General features: G+C 39.6%; 1 protein-coding gene across 1 annotated transcript in view; it reads left to right on the top strand.

Annotated features, from left to right (window-relative positions):
- The window catches only part of ZNF831 (zinc finger protein 831), a 99,024-nt gene that overhangs the window by 26,340 nt on the left and 53,557 nt on the right, over positions 1 to 19,127 (top strand). The window lies entirely within an intron of this gene.

Raw genomic sequence — 19,127 nt, 5'->3', positions numbered from 1 at the left:
CCTGAGTTCAAATACCACCACTGATGCTTCTTTTTTTCCATATAAATATTTTATTATTTTCCAGTTACATATATAGTTTTCAACATTTGTTTTTATAAGATTTCTTGTTTCAAGTTTTTCTCCCTCCCTCTCCTCCCTCCCCACTCCCCCCTCCCCAAGACAGCAAGTAATCTGATATAGGTTATATATGTACAATCACATTAAACATATTTTTGCATTAGTCATGTAATGAGAGAAGAATCAGAGCAAAAAGGAAAAACCTCAAAAAAACCCAACAACAACAAAAATAATAGAAATAGTATGGTTCGATCTGCATCTGGATTCAATAGTTCTTTTTTTTTTCTTTCAGGATTTGGAGAGCATTTCCCATCTTGAGTCCTTTGGAACTATCTTGGACCATTGTATTGCTGAGAAGAATCAAGTCTATCACAGTTGATCAACACACAATGCTGTTGATACTGTGTACAATGTTCTCCTGGTTCTTCTCATCTCACTCATCTTCAGTCCATGCAAGTCTTTCCAGGTTTCTCTAAAATCCGCTTGCTCATCGCTTCTTACAGCACAATAGTATTCCATTACATTCATATAACACAACTTCCCCAATTGATGGGCATCTCATCAATTTCCAATTCCTTGCCACCACAACAAGAGCAGTTATAAATATTTTTGTACATACGTGTCCTTTTCCCTTTTTTATGATCTCTTTGGGAAAAAGTCCTAATAGTGGTATTGCTGGGTCAAAGGGTATGCAAAGCTTTATAGCTCTTTGGGCATAGTTCCAAATTGCTCTGCAGAATGGTTGGATCAGTTCACAGCTCCACCAGCAATGCATTGGTGTTCCAATTTTTCCACAGCTTCTCCAACATTTATTATTTTCCTTTTTTGTCATATTAGCCAATCTAATAGGTGTCAGATGGTATCTCAGAGCTATTTTAATTTGCATCTCTGTAATCAATAGTGATTTAGAGCATTTTTTCATATGGCAATAGATAGCTTTGATTTCTTCATCAGAAAACTGCCTGTTCATATCCTTTGACCATTTCTCAATTGGGGAATGACCTGGATTCTTATACATTTCATTTAGTTCCCTATATATTTTAGAAATGAGGCCTTTATCAGAAGTACTGGCTATAAAAATTTTTTCCCAGTTTTCTGTCTCCCTTCTTTCTAATCTTGGATGCATTGATTCTGTTTGTACAAAACCTTTTTAATTTAATGTAATCAAAATCATCCATTTTGCATTTCATACCATTCTTTATCTCTTGTTTGGTCATAAACTGTTCTCAAGGTGTAAGATGTTGGTCTATGCTTAGTTTCTGCCATACTCTCTTCCAGTTTTCCCAGTAGTTTTTGTCAAATACTGAATTCCTATCCCAGGCCACTGATGCTTCTTAAATGGGTAACAAGTCCCTTACCCTCTCTGAGAGTCTCAGTGTTCTCATTTGTAGTATGAGGGATTTAGACTAGATGGATTCTCAGTTTTCCTCCAGCTTTAATTTAATATAATATGATTCTTTTAAAAATAATTTATTTTGTTATTTCCCAATTACATGTAAAAAATTTAACAATTATTTAAAAATTTCTTGAGTTACAAATCCTCCCCCTCCCTCCCACCACTCTCCTCTCCTTGAGAAGGCAACCAATTTGATATTGATTATACATGTGAAATATGATCATATGATTCTAAGAGGCAGCAGTAATGAGATTTAAATGACTTATTCAAATTCACACAACAGAAGCCACACACTGGCACTGAGGAGTAACCAAATTCATACATCTCAATAAGGCATGTCATGTAAATATGTTAGAAGATCAGTGCCTTTAGCTTCTGCTTATTTAGCTGAGTATGTATTTCTCTCATCAACACAAACTAATCTTTCCACACTTTTGTACAGGCATACAGAGATATTGTGGGTTTAGTGTCAGACCACCACAATAAAGCTAATTACATGATTTGTTTTTGTTTCCCAGTGCCTATAAAAGTTATATTTACACTATACTGTAGTCTATTAAGTGTTCAATAGTATCCTGTCTAAAAAATAATGTGTATACCTTAATTAAAAAATACTTTGTTGCTAAAAAATGCTAACCATTAGCTGAGCCTTCAGGGAACTCTAATCTTTTTGCTGGTGGAGGGTCTTGCCTCAATGTTTATGAACACTGCTGACTTATCAGGGTGGTGGTTGCTGAAGGCTGGGGTTGGCTATGGCAATTTTAAAAAATAAGACAACAATGAAGTTTGCTGCATCCATTGACTCTTCCTTTCACAAAAGATTTCTCTGTAGCATGTGATGCTGTTTGATAGTACTTTCCCCAGTAAAACTTCTTTCACAATTAGAGTCAATCTTCTCAAACCCTTCTGTTGCTTTATCAACTAAGTTTATGTAATATTCTTCAGTATTCTTGATTCTCAGGGAATAGGTAGGCCTGAGGAGAGGGAAAGAGACAGGAAAAGGCCAGTGGATGGAGCAACTAGAACACATTTATCTGTTTAAGTTTGCTGTCTTACATGGGCACGGTTCTTGGCACCTCAAAAACAATTATAATAGTAGCATCAAAGATAATTGATCACAGTTCATCATAACAGATACTACGATAATGAAAAAGTTTGAAGTATTGCAAGAATTACCAAAATGTAACACATAGACATGATGTGAACACATGCTGTTGGAAAAATGATGCTGATTTATAAAGGATTTATAAAGTTTGTTGCATGAAGTCCTGTGCAGTATTTCTTCATAATAACCCTATCATTTAAGCATTACAGGTATTATTAATCTTCTTTTTCATATGAGAAAACAATGGCTTAGAAAGGTTAAATGATTTACCCATGTCTTCTGGCTAGTAAATATGTGCTGTTGCTTCAGATGCTGACTATGTGACCACAGATATGTGCGACCCTGGGCAGGTCACATAACCCTGTTTGCCTCATTTTTTCATCTGTAAAATGAGCTGGAAAAGGAAATAGCAAAGCCCTCTAGTATATTTGCCAAGAAAACCCCAAAAGGGGTCACAAAGAGTCAGACACAACTGAAAAGACTGAACAACAACAGCACACTGATGATGAGGTTGTCACACACATTGCCAGAGCTAGCTCAGCATTTGGGAGGCTCTGAAAGAAAGTGCGGAAGAGGTATTAGGCTGCCTACCAAACCAAAGCCTTTATGTTGGCCTTTTTGTTGTATACCTGTGAAACCTGGACAGTCTACCAATGCAATGCCAGAAAGTTCAAGGCTTCCATTTGAATTGTGAGGAGATAGGATTAGCACTAAAGAGATTTGACTAGAGCTTAAGGACTACCCTCTCCTGCAGGACCTGTTTCTCCAAAGTTAAAACATGGAGTCACTTCAGAATGACTCTTCATTAGTGACAGATTTTACACATTTTCTTCCTCTCCCCTTCTCCCTGCCCCCTCCCCAAGTGTTTCCTTTTTAGGGACTTTATTAGAATGTTGCATTTGGGAATCATCTCAATTATAAACTAGTTTGATAGAAGATGTAGGATACCAAACATAATTCTTGTGCTATATCACTTCAGTACCAAGGACTTAATTGATTGAAAATAAAACCTATGGTTGAGATTTATTGAGACTTGTTTTCACCTATTAAGGTATTAGTGGACATTTTATCACTTATTTTAAGTAGCTTGGTTTGACTTGATGGATTTACTCAGTCACCCCACCCTACAAACAGATGGAGATACTAAAGCCCAAGAGATCTCGTAATTTGCAATAGAATATTCACCCAATATTAATAGACAGCCTGTACTCTATCTGTGTGTGAAGGGCTTTGAGTTTGCCAGCTGGGGAGAACCAGCAGCTGCCCGCTAGTTTTGAAACACTAGGAGCACTGGGGAATTTGTGAGGAATGAAAGGGGCACTCTGATAGTTTGAGTCATTGTTAATGTATTAGACTGTTCTCTAAATAGGATAAGAAAGGAGTTAAATAGTTCCCCTGTGTTTTCATTTGGAAATTGTGTGGGTATAATGTTGGTAGTCCATTTCTTTGGGACAAGTGTCTGTTGTTAGAGTGAGACCCACAAAGGCTATATGAACTCAAGAGGACTTTAGAACCAAAAGGGGCCATAAATACATCTGACCCACTCTTATTTTAAGGATGAAGAAGATGAGACTTTGAAACTCAGTCAAGGTCATAATAGAGTGGCAGAGTCAGGATTTGCACCCAGATCTTTCGATTCCAAATTCAATGCACTTTCCACTAACCTCTCCTAATCTTTGACCTCAAACATATGCTACCTGTCTCTAGTGGCAGTACTTCTGAATGCCTTGTTATTTTGTGCTATTTCTTTGTGGCTAAGTCAGAATTGAATGTATTCATAGATTATTTGAGTTGGAAGAGATCTAAAGTTATCTAATTCAACTTCCTTATTTTACTGATGGGAAACCAAGGCGGAGTAACAGGAATTGACTTACTTGCCCAAGCTTCTGTAGTTTACTAGTGGCAGAGGTGGTACTAGATCACAGCTCTTTGGACTTCTAGCCCAGTTCTATTGTTTTCTTGTATCAACAATGGATAGATGGGATAGAACAGTTAATTCTAATAATTGTAGGAATGGTTGTCTCAGTCCATTCCTGCTGTTTTGGGTACATGGAGATTTCCAAAGAAGAGGCAGACAAGCTAGTATTGCTAAAACTGTTATTCAGTTGTTTTTTTAGTCATGTCTGACTCTTTACAACTCCATTTGGGGTTTTCTTGGCAAAGATCCTAGAGTAGTTTGCCATTTCTTTCTCCAGCTCATTTTACAGATGAAGAAAGTGAGGCAAACAGAGTTAAGTGACTTGTCCATGGTCAGACAGCTAGTAAGTGTCAGAGACCAGATTTGAACTCAAGAAGATGAGTCTTCTTGACTGCAGACCCAACATTCTATCCACTGCACCAGCTACCTGCCCTAGCTAAAAGCAATAGGCTTTTATTCTACATGTTCTAATTCACACAAGGGAAGTATAAAGATTGTCACATTAAGGGGAATGAGAGAGGAGAAGAAAAAATAAAGCTATATCTGGATTACAGTCACTAAAGAGACAAAGATGCAGCCTACTCTCCAGAATGGCAAGATGCATTCATGACTCATTGGAGCAACCCATGTCTTGGGTGAGATGACTTTAATGCCCATGGCAGGAAGAAGAAAAGACTAGTTGATTCAGATTATGCCAAGGAGATCATCGCCTACATTAAGAGCAGACTAGAAATGCAGATGAGTACCATCTATTTTATAGTGAGGGATGAGGTAATTGGAAGATATGTCTGTTGTTTTCTCATCTCTAATGTTATAGACAGGAAACCAAGATGCAATAGCTAGGAACCTAAATGTAGCACATAAACAAGTCTGGGCTTGCTCTCCAAAACATTGAAGCATCTCAACATTCTAATTTGGATACAAAGCTTCTTATTAGTGTGAGAACTTTTTTAGAAGCAGGTTTCCCAAGATTTCATGTTGATATGCAGCAGGCAGAGAACACTGCACGTACTCTAAGGACTGGCTATCCATTCATCATCCAATCTCCATCACATAAAAGTTTCCAGCATATATTGAAGTGCTTGATTTCTTAGGGAGGAGTGGGGAGGGTGGGAGGAAGAAAATTTGAAACAAAAAGTTTTTTAAAAATCAATGTGAAAAATTTGGGTTTTTTATATGTAACTAGGGGAAAATGCTAAATAATAATAATAATAATAATAATAATAATAATAATAATGTTTCCAGCATAGAAGAATTCAGATAAAACAAGGTTCCAGAAAATAGGCAGGACAGGAGTAATAGGCAGAAGGAGGAGGCGGCAGGTCTAGATCAGACATATCCTATGTCATATGGCTGTATGAATTTCAAAGAGATCCCTCCTGTATAGAGGTTTTTTGGACTACCACAATGGTTCATGTTGGTTTGCAATTATAGTATTATAACCTAACAAAGCCAGATAGTGGTCTCTCTCTCTCTCTCTCTCTCACAAGAAGTCAGGGTTCTCTAAATGTCTCAGTTGTTACTTCCCTCCAGTAGTTCTGCTTAACCCTTTCCTTCTTCCCACAGACTTCTACTTACCAATTTCATACATATTTTTTTGTCAATCCAGTGTAAGGTATCATTGAACTGCTTTTGACTCCAGCTCCCCAAATTCATCTTATCTTTAAGGAGAGAAAGTGAAAGACCTCAAAGGAGTAGTCTATAGTGTTAATAGGTTGCTGTCCTATCCCTCAATTTGTCTTCTGCTGGTGCTTCATCGTATTGTAAAAGTGACCCTAGTTCTCAAAGTTTGTGCTAGCAGAGCAAGCAGCTATGCCTTGTAGGACATGGGAAAAATTCAGTTTGTGTTGTGTGTATGTATGTGTGTTATGTTGGGGGCAGTATTTAACATATGATAGATAATGTCCATTCTTCTGCATGGTTGAAGTGACTTAGAGATACATCCTGATTTGAGAAGCTGGAGAAACTGGGAGGTCAGGTCGTTCAAAGGGGGCAGGTATTGGGGTTGAGAAGAAGACAGGGAGCCAGATACTGATATAAGGTGGGGGGAGTCTATCTTTATCTCAATTAATGAAATCATAGAAGGCTCAGCCACCTAAATTGAAATCATCAACCAATTAATCAATTGGTTTGAATAAGTCCCTAATCAGTTTGAGATTATAGTTCTTTGAATAAATTTTAGATGAAGGTAGATGATGGCACATAGGAAACACTTTGTGATTTGCTAAAAAATTTGGATATCCTTCTATGTCTTTTATAAAAATCGCCATTGGGCCGAGGGAGTTGTGGAAAGATGGTAGAATAAGGCATGAAATTGCCTGGCTGTCCCAAATCTCCTTACCCAAACCCCAAATAATTTAAAGTAATTCCCCAAAGTGAATTCTAGAGTGGCAGAAATCATTACAAGTCAGGTTAAGCAGTTGTCCAGCCCAAGACAACTTTGGGGGACCTTAGGAAAGATCTGACCTATAGGGTGGTGATCTGGCCAAGAGTGAAGTGCAGCTACTAGCAGGTCAATAGATAGATACCCCCAGATAGAACTCTGAAAACAACAGCTCAAAAACCCCTAAAGCCTGAGACATTATCTTTCATACCCCAGGAGCAAATCCCGACCCTAATAGCCAAGGGATAGGTATCTTTAAAAATTTAGGAAACAACAGAAAAGGAACGTGGCCATCTATCACTGCGTGATAGAGAAGATAGGGCCAAAACTCAGAGAGACAATAAAGTCAAGACAGCTACTTGTAAAGCTTCAAAGAAAAATGTAAAATGGCCACAAGGAAAAAAAAAATTGTTGGAAGAGCTCTAAAAAGATTTTAAAAATCAAATAAGAGAAGTAGAGGAAAAAATAGGAAAAGAAATTAGTAATTCCAAAAAAATTAAGAAAAAAAATTCAACCAATTGGAAAAAGAGATCCAAAAACTTACTGAAGAAAAAAAGCTTCTTAAAAATTAGAACTGGGTAAGGGGAAGCCAATGACTTAGTAACACATTAAGAAATAATTTTAAAAATGTAAAAAAAAGAAAAAAATAGATAAGAACATGACATATCTCATTGGAAAAACAACTGACCTGGAAAACAGATTGAGGAGAGATTATATAAGAATTGTTGGACCACTTGGAAGTTATGATTAAAAAAATAGTGTAGACATTATACATCAAAAAATTACTGGGCAGCTACGTGGTGCAGTGGATAAAGCACCAGCCCTGGATTCAGGAGGACCCGAGTTCAAATCCAGCCTCAGACACTTGACATTTACTAGCTGTGTGACCCTGGGCAAGTCACTTAACCCTCATTGCCCTGCCCCACAAAAAAATTATCTCTAAAATAAACATATAAAGTATAAAATATTTGGGAGTATATTTGCTAAGATTAATCCTGGAACTATATAAAACACTTTTTATACAAATAAAGTCAGATTTAAATAATTGGAGAGATATTAATTTTTCATGTATGTGCTGAGACAATATAATAAAAATGATATACGTAGACTAATTTATTTATCCAGTTTCATTCACATAAACTACCAAAATTATTTTACTGAGCTAGAAAAATAATAATAAAATTCATTTGGAAGAACAAAAGATCAAGAATATCTTTTCTTTTTTTTTAGTGAGGCAATTGGGGTTAAGTGACTTGCCCAGGGTCACACAGCTAGTAAGTGTTAAGTGTCTGAGGCTGGATTTGAACTCAGGCCCTCCTGATTCCAGGGCCGGTGCTCTAGCCACTTCGCCACCTAGCTGCCCAAAAGATCAAGAATATCAAAGAGATTAATGGGAAAAATGTGAAGGAAGGAGGTCAAGCAGTACAAAATCCTAAACTGTATTATAAGGTGTTAATGATCAAAATTGGTACTGTATAAGAAATAGAAAAGTAGATTGATGGAATAGAGTAGGGATACAATACATAAGAGTAAAGGATCATAGTAATCTTGTGTTGGTAAATGCTAATATCTAAGCTTTTGGGATATGAACTCACTATTTGGTTAAAAGAAAGCTGGGAAAACTGGAATAGAGTCTGGCAGAAGCTAGGTATAGACTAATATCTTATATCATTTACCAAGATAAGGTCAAAATGGATACATGACCTAAACATAAAGGGAGATATCAAAAGTAAATTAGAAGGGTATGGAACATAACCTATCAGATTTATATATAGGAGAAGAATTTATGACTTAACAAGAGATAGCATTGTGGGATATAAAATGGATAGTTTTGATTACATTAAATTAGAAAGGTTTTGTACAAATAAAACCAAAGTAGCCAAGATTAGAAGAAAATCAGAAAATTGGGGAAAATTTTTATAGTTTCTCAGATAAAGGCCTCATACCACAAACATATAGAGAACAGAGTCAAATTTATAAGAAATATGAATCATTCCCCAATTGATAAATGGTCAAAAGATATGAGTAGGCAAGTTTTGGAATAATCAATTATATATAGTCATATGAAAAATGCTCTAAGGCATTATTTATTAGAGAAATGCAAATTAAAACAAAAACTTTGAGGTACCATCTTATACCTATCAGATTGGCCAAAATGATAGAAGGGGAAAATGGCAAACATAGGAAGTGATATGCTGGGACACTAAAATACTGTTGGTGGAACTGCGAACTGAACCACTCACTATTAGGTCTGTTTCCTAACATGATCAGGGAAAAAGTAAAAGAACGTATATGTTCTAAAATATTTATAGCAGCTGTCCTTGTGGGAGCAAGGAACTAGAAACTGAAGGGATGCTCATCAATTAGGGAATGGCTGAATAAGTTGTATGGGAGTGTGATGGAATACTTCCGTGGTGTAAGAAATGATGAACAGGTTGATTTTAGAAAAAAACATGGAAAGACTTGCATGAAATGAAGAGTGAAATGAGTAGAATGTTGTATACAGTAACAGAAATATTATTGGAAGAGTAACCTTGAGTAATATGAATGTTCAAATCAACTATAAAGGACTTATGAAGGAAAATGCTATCCACCTTCAGACAAAGAACTGTTATATGGAAGTATATATTGTATCATTCCATATATATATATATATATTTATATTAAATGTTGGCTTTCTTTAATGCAAGGTTAGAAGCAAGGGAGGCAGACAACTCAGCTCTCAAAATGCATCAAATAAATATAAATAAAATAGTATTTTTTTAAAAAAAGAGAGAAAATAGCCATCAGTCCAGTGGGTGAATGAAGTGAGGCTCGAACCAGTTTAGTATTAGAAGAGTTCAAATTCAGATGATTGCTGTTTCAGAGTTGTAGCCAAGCCCTTGACAGGGAATCACTCTTGGGGAAGGAGCAGCAGAGAGTTTTTCTCTCTGACTCTCTTCTCTTCCCCACTGACCATGTCAGAGGAGAGATTGGATCCAAGTAAACCCAAGAGAGATCAGAGGAACTCGACCAGTTAGGAACAAAAAATCCAGTGGGGATCAAGTTACCAGAGGGATCAGAGAGCATGACTCCTTGTAGCAGTAAGGGTTTGGACTCTACAAAATCCCTGACCCTCAGAGCCCAGCAGAGAGCTGCACCTGAAGGGGAACTTCATGAGGATTTCTCAAAGAGAGAAAAGGCTTCCAGTAATTGAGTTTTGAAGAGTTTTCTTCATGTGCATCCCTAACTTTGTACTTCTGGTGTGTTCTATGTGCAGTTGTGGGATAGTCTGCTTCAGACTTTTGGGGCATGGAAGAGTCCAGATACAGAAGGTTCCAGAAAAGGGACAGCCAGGGTAAATGGCCACCCAAACATCCCCCTTTTTTCATTTTTATATCTAAGTGTAGAGGTGTTTATCTCAGAGAAAAGAAGATTTGTTTTATTCTTGGGGAAGGGACATGACTACTGAATTCGAGAATCTGGCCGGCTTGTCCTGGGATGTGGAGATTAGAAGTGCTCTGCTTGACCCCAAAAAGGCAGAACTAGGAGTAAATGGCAGAAGCTGCAGAGAAACAGCGAGGAATTCTTTTGTGACTACTGCTCTTATTATTGCATCTTAGTAAAGTGTCTCTCCTAAAGAACTCATCAAATATGACTGATAATGAGTAGGAAGCACATCGTGAGGACAGCGGGAGGGGGAGGATTGTGAGTGCCAGCATGAAAACCCATCTCCCAGTGTTAACACTAGAATTCTGAGCCTGGTAGACACCTGCCCAGTGAACACACCAGCCTGTGAATGGTAGGGCACAGTTGTGGGTGTGGTCCCAGAGGGGGTGATACACTAAACTTATTGGGGAAGAGGGAGGAAGACCTAGAGGTCCCAAGGAGACAGCAACAATGATCTATAGAGGATGAAGTGAACCAGAAAGGGAAAGAGGTAGTTGCTGAGGGATGGTGGCAGGGGGAAGGTCTTAAAAGTGGCCATGGGGGGCAGCTAGGTGGCGCAATAGATAGAGCACTGGCTCTGGATTCAGGAGGACCTGAGTTTAAATCTGGCCTCAGACACTTGACACTTACTAGCTGTGTGACCCTGGGCAAGTCACTTAACCCTTTCTGCCCCACAAAAAAAAGTGGCAGTGGGAGCAAGGAAAAATGACCATCCCTCTTCTAACAAGAAGTGTGAGAGAAGGAGCAGCAGTCTTGGACGGAGTGCAGGCATGATGATATCAAGAGAAAGCTGTTTCAATGAGCCCTAAGAAATGGAAGGGGTATGAGAAGAAGGGATATAGATCACAGATAACCTAGTCCAAACAGCATTTTACAGATGAGGAAACTGAGGTCTGAAAAGTGTGAAGTGACTTACACAAAGTCAGCAAGCGGCAGCACCAAGATTAGAACTCAGGGTCTCAGCAACCTTTCCTCAGTACCACACAAAGGATGTGTGTCAGATGTGGAATAAAAAGGGAGAATAGTAGACAATATGCCTGTGGGGAGGGCTAAGACTGAGTTTACTATGGGGATATGTAGCAATCGTGGTAGGTGTGATTAATGGAGAACAGCCTTCACTGCAGATTCTTCCATCATTCCTCTCCTGGCTTTACTCTTGACTATGCTTTAGCAGTTGTGTCTCCTCCTTTAACTTCCGACAGCATCTGGGGCCTCTTTGCCCTGGAACATCCAACTATCTTTTTGGTCTTCTCACCCTGGCATATCTTTCCACCTGGCAGGTACCCTTCCCCCATTGGTGAGATCTTTCTGGAGTCTCCATTTTGTGAATGAGACGAGGTCAGCCAGCCCTTATTACCCTCCCTTTCCACATATTTTTTTTGGCAGGGCAATGAGGGTTAAGTGACTTGTCCAGGGTCACACAGCTAGTAAGTCTCAAGTGTCTGAGGCCACATTTGAACTCAGGTCCTCCTGAATCCAGGGCTGGTGCTTTATCCACTGCGCCACCTAGCTGCCCCCCTTTCTCCATTTCAAAACCATGCCCTAGCTCTGGGCACCTTCATGACCTTTCCCTCCTTAGGTCCCTTTTGTGTCTTGTCTTCCCCCATTAGGAAGTCAGCTACTTGAGATAGGGACTGCTTTCCTTTGTGTTTGTATTTCTATTCCCAATGAAGCCTTGCACATTGTAAGTGTGTAATAAAAGTTTTCTTTTCTTCTCTCCCTCTCTCCTTTCTTCTCTTCCTTCCCTCCATCCCTAGTGGATTCCACACTAATCCTGGAAATTATATTGACCTTGTATTTGCTGGTCTATGTACATGTTCTTTTTCTCATTCTACCCATCTCTTGCCCTCCCTCACCCTAATAGAAGGTCCCTGTGGACAGAGACTTGGTTTTTTTTCTCTTCTCTTTGTGTCCCTGGTGCCTAAGCACTTCATAAATATTTGTCCAATTCAATCCTTATCCTATAGAGGGGTTTTCCTCTCCCAAAGGGATTCCAAATGTAGCTCCTTTTCCTGAGGATTTCTTCTAGTTCCCACAGTAGTACAGCTCCCTACCCCACAGTCCCCAGACCTGGTGGCTCCCTGAGGCTGAGGATCATGGTTCACACAGTTCAGGTGGGAAGGTGCCCTAGGAGAAGGGGGTGGCATCTATAGGAGGCCTGGTAGCATAGAGCCAGGTGAAGGAGTAGCGTCTGACAGCAGATACTGGAAGGGGTAGGGCTTCTAGAAGCGGTCCCCAGGCGTAAGCATCTAGGGCACAATTCTAGTTGCTTTTTGCCAGTTTCAGGAGGACATGAGCTCTGGTGTGTCCTGCAAGTTGGCAAACCTTTAAATTTGGGTTTAGAGATGGAGTATGTATATCTCACCAAAGGACCAGGTTTGCTAAGCTCATTGAGAGGGTGACTTTTTCAGACATAGCATCTCTTTTGTTTTTTTTTTTTTGCCAGGCAATGAGGGTTAAGTGACTTGCCCAGGGTCATAAAGCTAGTAAATGTCAGGTGTCTGAGGTCAGATTTGAATTCAGGTCCTCCTGCATCCAGGGCCAGCGCTTTATCCACTGTGCCATCTAGCTGCCCAGACATAGCATCTCTTAAAGAGCTCCAGTCTAGAAAATACAGATATTCACACAGTGCTTTTGTACTTCACAATAATCTTGTGAGGCAGTTGGTGCAGGTACTGTGTTCCCCATTTTACAAATGAGGAAACTGATCCATAGAGAAGTTAAGTGACTTGACCGAGACAACACAGGTACTAAGTAGCAGAACTCTTGAACCAAGTCTTTGGCTTTCAAGTTTCACTGCATTCCACTTTGCACCACTTTGGATATCACTTTGCAACATGACTTCATTGATAGAGAGCTGGCTTTGGAGTCAGGGAACCCTGGGTTCAAGACTGAGAAAACAGAAGCTCCCTGAGAGCATAGTGTTCTATTTTTGCCTCCCTCACAGTGCTGAGTACACTGTAGGTGCTTAATAATTGTTTGCTTACTTGCTTGACTATGTTCTAGTGGGCAAGCCATTGCCTCTCAGTGCACTAGGCTCCTTTGCAGGACTGTAACTTACAGATTAATTGCTGATCTTCATTAGTGGAGAAAATGTCCACATTGAGAGTATCTTACATGGCTGAAATCATAAGTTGAATGAAAACAACAATAAGGCTTGAGACCTCTAGAATGTAAAGAAGGACCAGATAGTGTGCTGGGCCTGGAGTGAAGAAAACCTGACTTCAAATCCAGCCTCAGACATTTCTTAGATCTGTGACCCTCAGCAAGTCACTTAACTTCTGTCTGTCTCAAGTTTCCTCATCTGTAAAATGGGGATAATAATAACACCTACCTCTCAGGGTTGTTGTGAAGATCAAATGAGACAATAATTGTTAAGTGCTTAGCGCCAGGCCTGGCACAGAGTGAGCATTCTATAAATGTAGGTTATTACTATTATGATTGTTATTTTTGCTGTTCTGTGCTCTGACCTTATGTGGCACTTGAACAGATACCCCAGAAGGAATCTTCTGGTTGTGCTTCTATTCAGAGAAAGTCTTATATCTGGCCCTGCTGAGTTGTATCTTACAGGTCTGAATAAGTTCCTCAAATTGCTGGCCCAAGAAAACGAAAGAGTCTAGTGACCTCAGTGATTATGTCAGGCTGATAAAGGGAGGCAGTTTATTTCTCAAGGGAAACCAGGTAATTTGGGTATGGAAATTAGAGGACTGTGTGGTTAGCCTGTTCTTTTCTGGCGCTTAGAGTTTTTGTTTATAATTCTCCTCTAGTGTGTAATGGCTTGGGGTTTTTTTTTTTTTTGACATAGGACTTAGTTAATGGATTATAGAATTTAGAGCTAGGCGTGGCGTTAGAAATGATCTAGTCCAAACCCCTCATTGTACAGAGGAGGAAACAGGGCCAGAGAGGGTAATTAATAATAACTGACATGTATACAGTTATTTAGAGTTTTCAGTGTGGTTTTCATTTAGGTTGCACAACAGCCTTGTGAGGTAGGTACAATTATTATCTCCACTTTGCAAGTGAGGAAACTGAGACTCAGAGACATTTAGTGGCTACCCTTGATCCCAGGGTTCATAGTCTCAGGTGGGATTTGAATCCAGGATTCCCTGAATCCCAAGTCTAGCACTTTTCTCTCTGCACCTTCCATCAATTATTGCTAGTTTTAAGTAGCAGCTAGGTAGTACAGTGGTTAGAGTGCTGGGCCTTGAGTCAAGAAGACCTGACCAGCTATGTCCTATACCACCAAATGAGCACCTAAACATCTCTCAATTTTAATATTTACATGTAAGTGTTGGGGATATGTGTGGGCTTGGAAAAAAGATTTGGTTTTGACTTGGGGAAGGGATAACTGCAGAATGCATGTATGGGACCAGCTGTCATGGGATTTAGAGATTAGACTTGTTCTGCTTTGCCCTTAGAAGAATGAAGGAAATAAGCAGGCATTGTGCTAAACATTTTGCAATTGTTATCTCATTTGATTTTCACAATAACCCTCTGATATAGGAGCTATTATTAATCCCATTTTAAAGTTAAGGAAATGGAGTTAAATAGAAGTGGAGTGACTTGCCCAGGGCTACACAGCTGATAAGTATCTGAGAGCAATTTGAACTTGGGTCTTCCTGACTTGAGGGCAATCTTTCTGTCTTCTGCACCACCTAGCTGCCTCCTAGGCAGAAGCAGGAGTAATATAATAAGGATACGGATGGTGATAACTGACAATTATAAATAGTACTTATTATGTGCCAGGCACTATGCTTAGCACTTTACGATTATCTCATTTAGTCCTTACAACTACCCTGGGAGTTAGATGCTATTATTATCCCTATTTTATAGATGAGGAAACTGAGGTAAACAGAAGTCAAGTGACTTTTTGCCCACAGTTAGTGTCTGAGGCTGGATTTGAACTCAGGTCTTCCTGATTCCAGGTTTAGCATTCTATCTTCTGCACCACCTAGCTGCCTCCAAGGCAGAACTAGGAGTAATTATTGGATGCAAGGAAAAACTATCTAGCAATTAGAGCTGTCTCTTATTCAGAATGAGTTGTCTCAGGGGGTGGTGGATTCCTCTCACTTGAGGTTATCAGTCTGGAGACGATTGATCCTGGTTAGGGATATAGTTAGTACAGTGGCTCCTCAGGTATGAGTTGGACTAAGTAATCTCTGAATTTTATGCTTCCTTTTGAGTTTGGTAACACAAATTCCCCTCGATGTCTTATCATCTTTCACCTTCATGTCTCATAACTGTGCCTGCCACTTCCCCTACCGCCCACCACTATCCGTCTCCCACAGGAAACCTATCTTGAACCCTCCAGTCACTAGTGCCTTCACTCTCTGGAAATTACTTTGTATTTCCTTTCACTTTATTGCTCTGTGTGCATTTTATCTTCTCTCCCTTCCCCACTCCCCATTTGCTCCCTTAAGAACATAATGTCTTTAGGATAGGACTTCTTTGGTTGTTTTTTGTTAATCTTGGTATTCCTATAACCTAGCATCTGCCTGAAACATAGAAGTACTTGTTAAATTAAATCCCTACCTCATTCAGGGATTTTTTTCCTTCCAACCAAAATGATTAAGAAAATAGCAGCTCCTTTTCCTTGGATGATTTCTTCCAGACCTTATAGCAATTAGTCTCTAGCCTCCAATTCAGCTAACCTTTAACTTCTTTTCCTTTATCAGAACTCAAGCACCGCTATAGAACATTCAGAGCCTCAGGGCAGCTAGGTGGAAATAGATAGAGCACCGGCCCTGGATTCAGGAGGACCTGAGTTCAAATCCGGCCTCAGACACTTGACACTTACTAGCTTGTGACCCTGGGCAAGTCACTTAACCCCAATTGCCCTGCCAAAAAAAAAAAAAAAGGAAGAAGAAGATTCAGAGCCTTTTACAAATAATATAATGATGATGATGATGAGAGCTAGCACTTCTATAGTGCTTCAAGGTTTACAAAGGACCCTACTGGAAGATCTCTGATCCTCTAGCTACATTAAGGATAAAAACACCTGGGAGATGGGTAGGGGTCAGCCAGCTTGGATCTGATCTCAGATATTTCATCGGTATACCATGTGACCTTAGGCAAGCCACTTCATTCTATAATTCCCCAGACAGCCTGAAAAATGTCAAGATCAATCCTGGTTCAATCACGCACTACTGGATTAAAAAATTTTTGTGCTCTTCAGAAGAACTCTATGGGCCAGGAGTTCTTAACCTTTGTGTGTATCATGGACGCATTTTAGGATTTAAAAAAAAACCCTCACAATTGAAAGCAATGCTAAATTTTAGTTAGAAGTTAGTGAAAATGAAAATATTTTTTTCTTGGTCCAAGTTTGTGATCCTTTAAAATCCATCCATGGATCCTATGGGAATACATAGTCACTCCCCCACCCTACTTCTCCCCAAAACACAGGAGGCATCATGGTGTGGTAAAAAGAATTCTGACTTTGGAAGCAGAGCATCTGCCTTTAGTCCCACCTCTGGCAATTACTATTTGCGTGCTTTTGGGTAAATCACTTAACTTCTTAGGATCCCAGTTTCCTAAAATGGCAGACTAACTGGTCCTTGACAGTGTTTTTTAGAAAAATCTTAATCTTTCTTTCCTGCTAGGACTGGAATTGCCCCTATTTTATCTCTAAATGTATTTTCCCTTCACTTTTTTTTTTTTTTTAACGAAACAACTCACCCAAACTCAGTTTTCAAGGAAGGGAACTTCTGAAGGTACAATGGTAATGGTGATCTAAGCTCTTAAGTGTTTCACACTCCCATTTGTTTGAAGGAACAGCCAAGTTCAACCATTCATTCAACAAACATTTTTATCTAGTGCCCATTCATTCAACAAACATTTATCAAGCAGCTCTTCCTTCAGTATTATCAAGCAGCTCTTGTTGTGGACTTCATGAAAAGAGTATATGGGTCTGGAGTTTGGACATTATCTTTTCTCCCTTCCCACCCCTCCTGGCCCCTTGTTCTACAGCTGTGGAAACTGAATCCCAGTTAGTAGTGTGTGTTCCTTAAGATCACACAGTTAATAAAGTAAAGCCAGACCTCACGCACTAGTCATCTGATTCTGGATCCAGTTGTTTTTCTTGTCTGCTTCATGGCCTCTCCGAGATGTGGAGGGAAGACTGTCTTTTCCTAGAGGGTGGAGAGCTGAGAAAGGGTCCCTGGAATTGTGCTTGTTGCACAAAAGGTCTAAGGGTCATAGCATCAGAATTGTAGCCACAGTCTGAATCTTGGTTTCATTTGTAATTGGTGTTAACTGTTTCTTCTAAGTCAATTTGCAAAGACCAGAAGATGGGTCACTGGCCCAGCCAGATTTAGTTGGCTTACTACTTGACTGCGCACATAGGGCAGAAACAAGGAAAAACGTTCCTGGTCTATGAAAAGCCAGCAGGATGCTTCAGGAACCCCACTTATGAAGAGTAAAGGCATATAATCTTTATAGTCTGATCCCTGTTGTCCCCGAAAAGTATAGCTTCTCACATAAGGCAGTGAGTAAATAGCTACTTGACCCCTAGGGAAGTCACCTTTCTGGGCAGGCAGGTAGTACAGTGGATAGAGTACTGGGTCTAAAGTCAGGAAGACTGATCTTCCTGAGTTCAAATCTGGCCTCAAACATTTATTAGCTATGTGACCTTGGACAAGTCACTTAACCCTGTTTGCCTCACTTTCCTTATTTGTCAAATGAGCTGGAAAAGGAAATGGCAAACCACTCCAGTATCTTTGCTAAGAAAACATCAAATGGGGTAGCTAGGTGGTGCAGTGGATAAAGTACCAGCCCTGAAGTCAGGAGGACCTGAGTTCAAATCCAGCCTCAGACACTTGACACTTACTAGCTGTGTGACCCTGGGCAAGTCACTTAACCCCAATTGCCTCCAAAGGAGAAACAAAACAATAAAAACACAATAAAAATATATATTTGGGGGGCAGCTAAGTGGCACAGTGGATAAAGCACTGGCCCTGGATTCAGGAGGACCTGAGTTCAAATCTGACCTCAGATACTTGACACTTGCTAGCTGTATGGCCTTGGGCAAGTCACTTAACCCTCATTGCCCCGCCCCCACCCCCAAAAAGAAGAAAAGAAAACATCAAATGAGGTCATAAAGAGTCAGACACAACTAAACAACAACAATTTCCTGGTTTTTCATTGACATTCATTTAATAGTATTTCTATTAGTAAAGGCCATTGGCTGGTACTGATCTTCACCTTCTCAGAACTCCCATACAAATGAAAATATATAATCAGACAGTACTTAGATACACATCGTATGTTATTTTTTCTCCTGTGTTAGTCTTGACTTTCCCAAGAAGAATATAAGATCCTTTAAGGTAGGGATTGTGGCATAAGATCATAGAACTCGGAGGATCTTCAAAATGTAGACTGTCTGAGCTGAGACGGACCTTAGAACGTGGTATTTCAGTGCTGGAATGGCCTGTGAACTTAAAATGTTGAGAGCAGAGAGACTATTAGGATTGTAAAGCATCTTAGAAATTAAAGCATAGACTATTAGAGTGAGGTCCAGCTTGGGAAATGACTTCTATGGGGTCACACAAGTTCACAATGTAAAAACTGAGATAAGTATAAATTAATCTTAAGGTATTTCTCCCCCACTCCCCAATCTGTGTGTGTATGTGTGTGTTTGATAAATTGTGCTTCTTGAGAGGAGTACTTTCTGGCTCATCTGTATATGCCCATAGCACATAGCACAGTACTGGGCATGTAGTCAGCACTCCACAAATACCTATTGAATGACGTGGAATGGAAGATAGTCAATTTCTAAATGTATGGAAAGACAGTAAGTGGTTTTGGAGTTAATTGGGAAGAGTTATGACCAAGGAGCTGAGGC

The sequence above is a fragment of the Dromiciops gliroides genome, chromosome 2 (assembly GCF_019393635.1).
Source record: "Dromiciops gliroides isolate mDroGli1 chromosome 2, mDroGli1.pri, whole genome shotgun sequence".
Lineage (NCBI taxonomy): Eukaryota > Metazoa > Chordata > Mammalia > Microbiotheria > Microbiotheriidae > Dromiciops > Dromiciops gliroides.
Note: the sequence above shows the minus strand (reverse complement) of the source record. Positions and strands in the feature narration are given on the sequence as shown.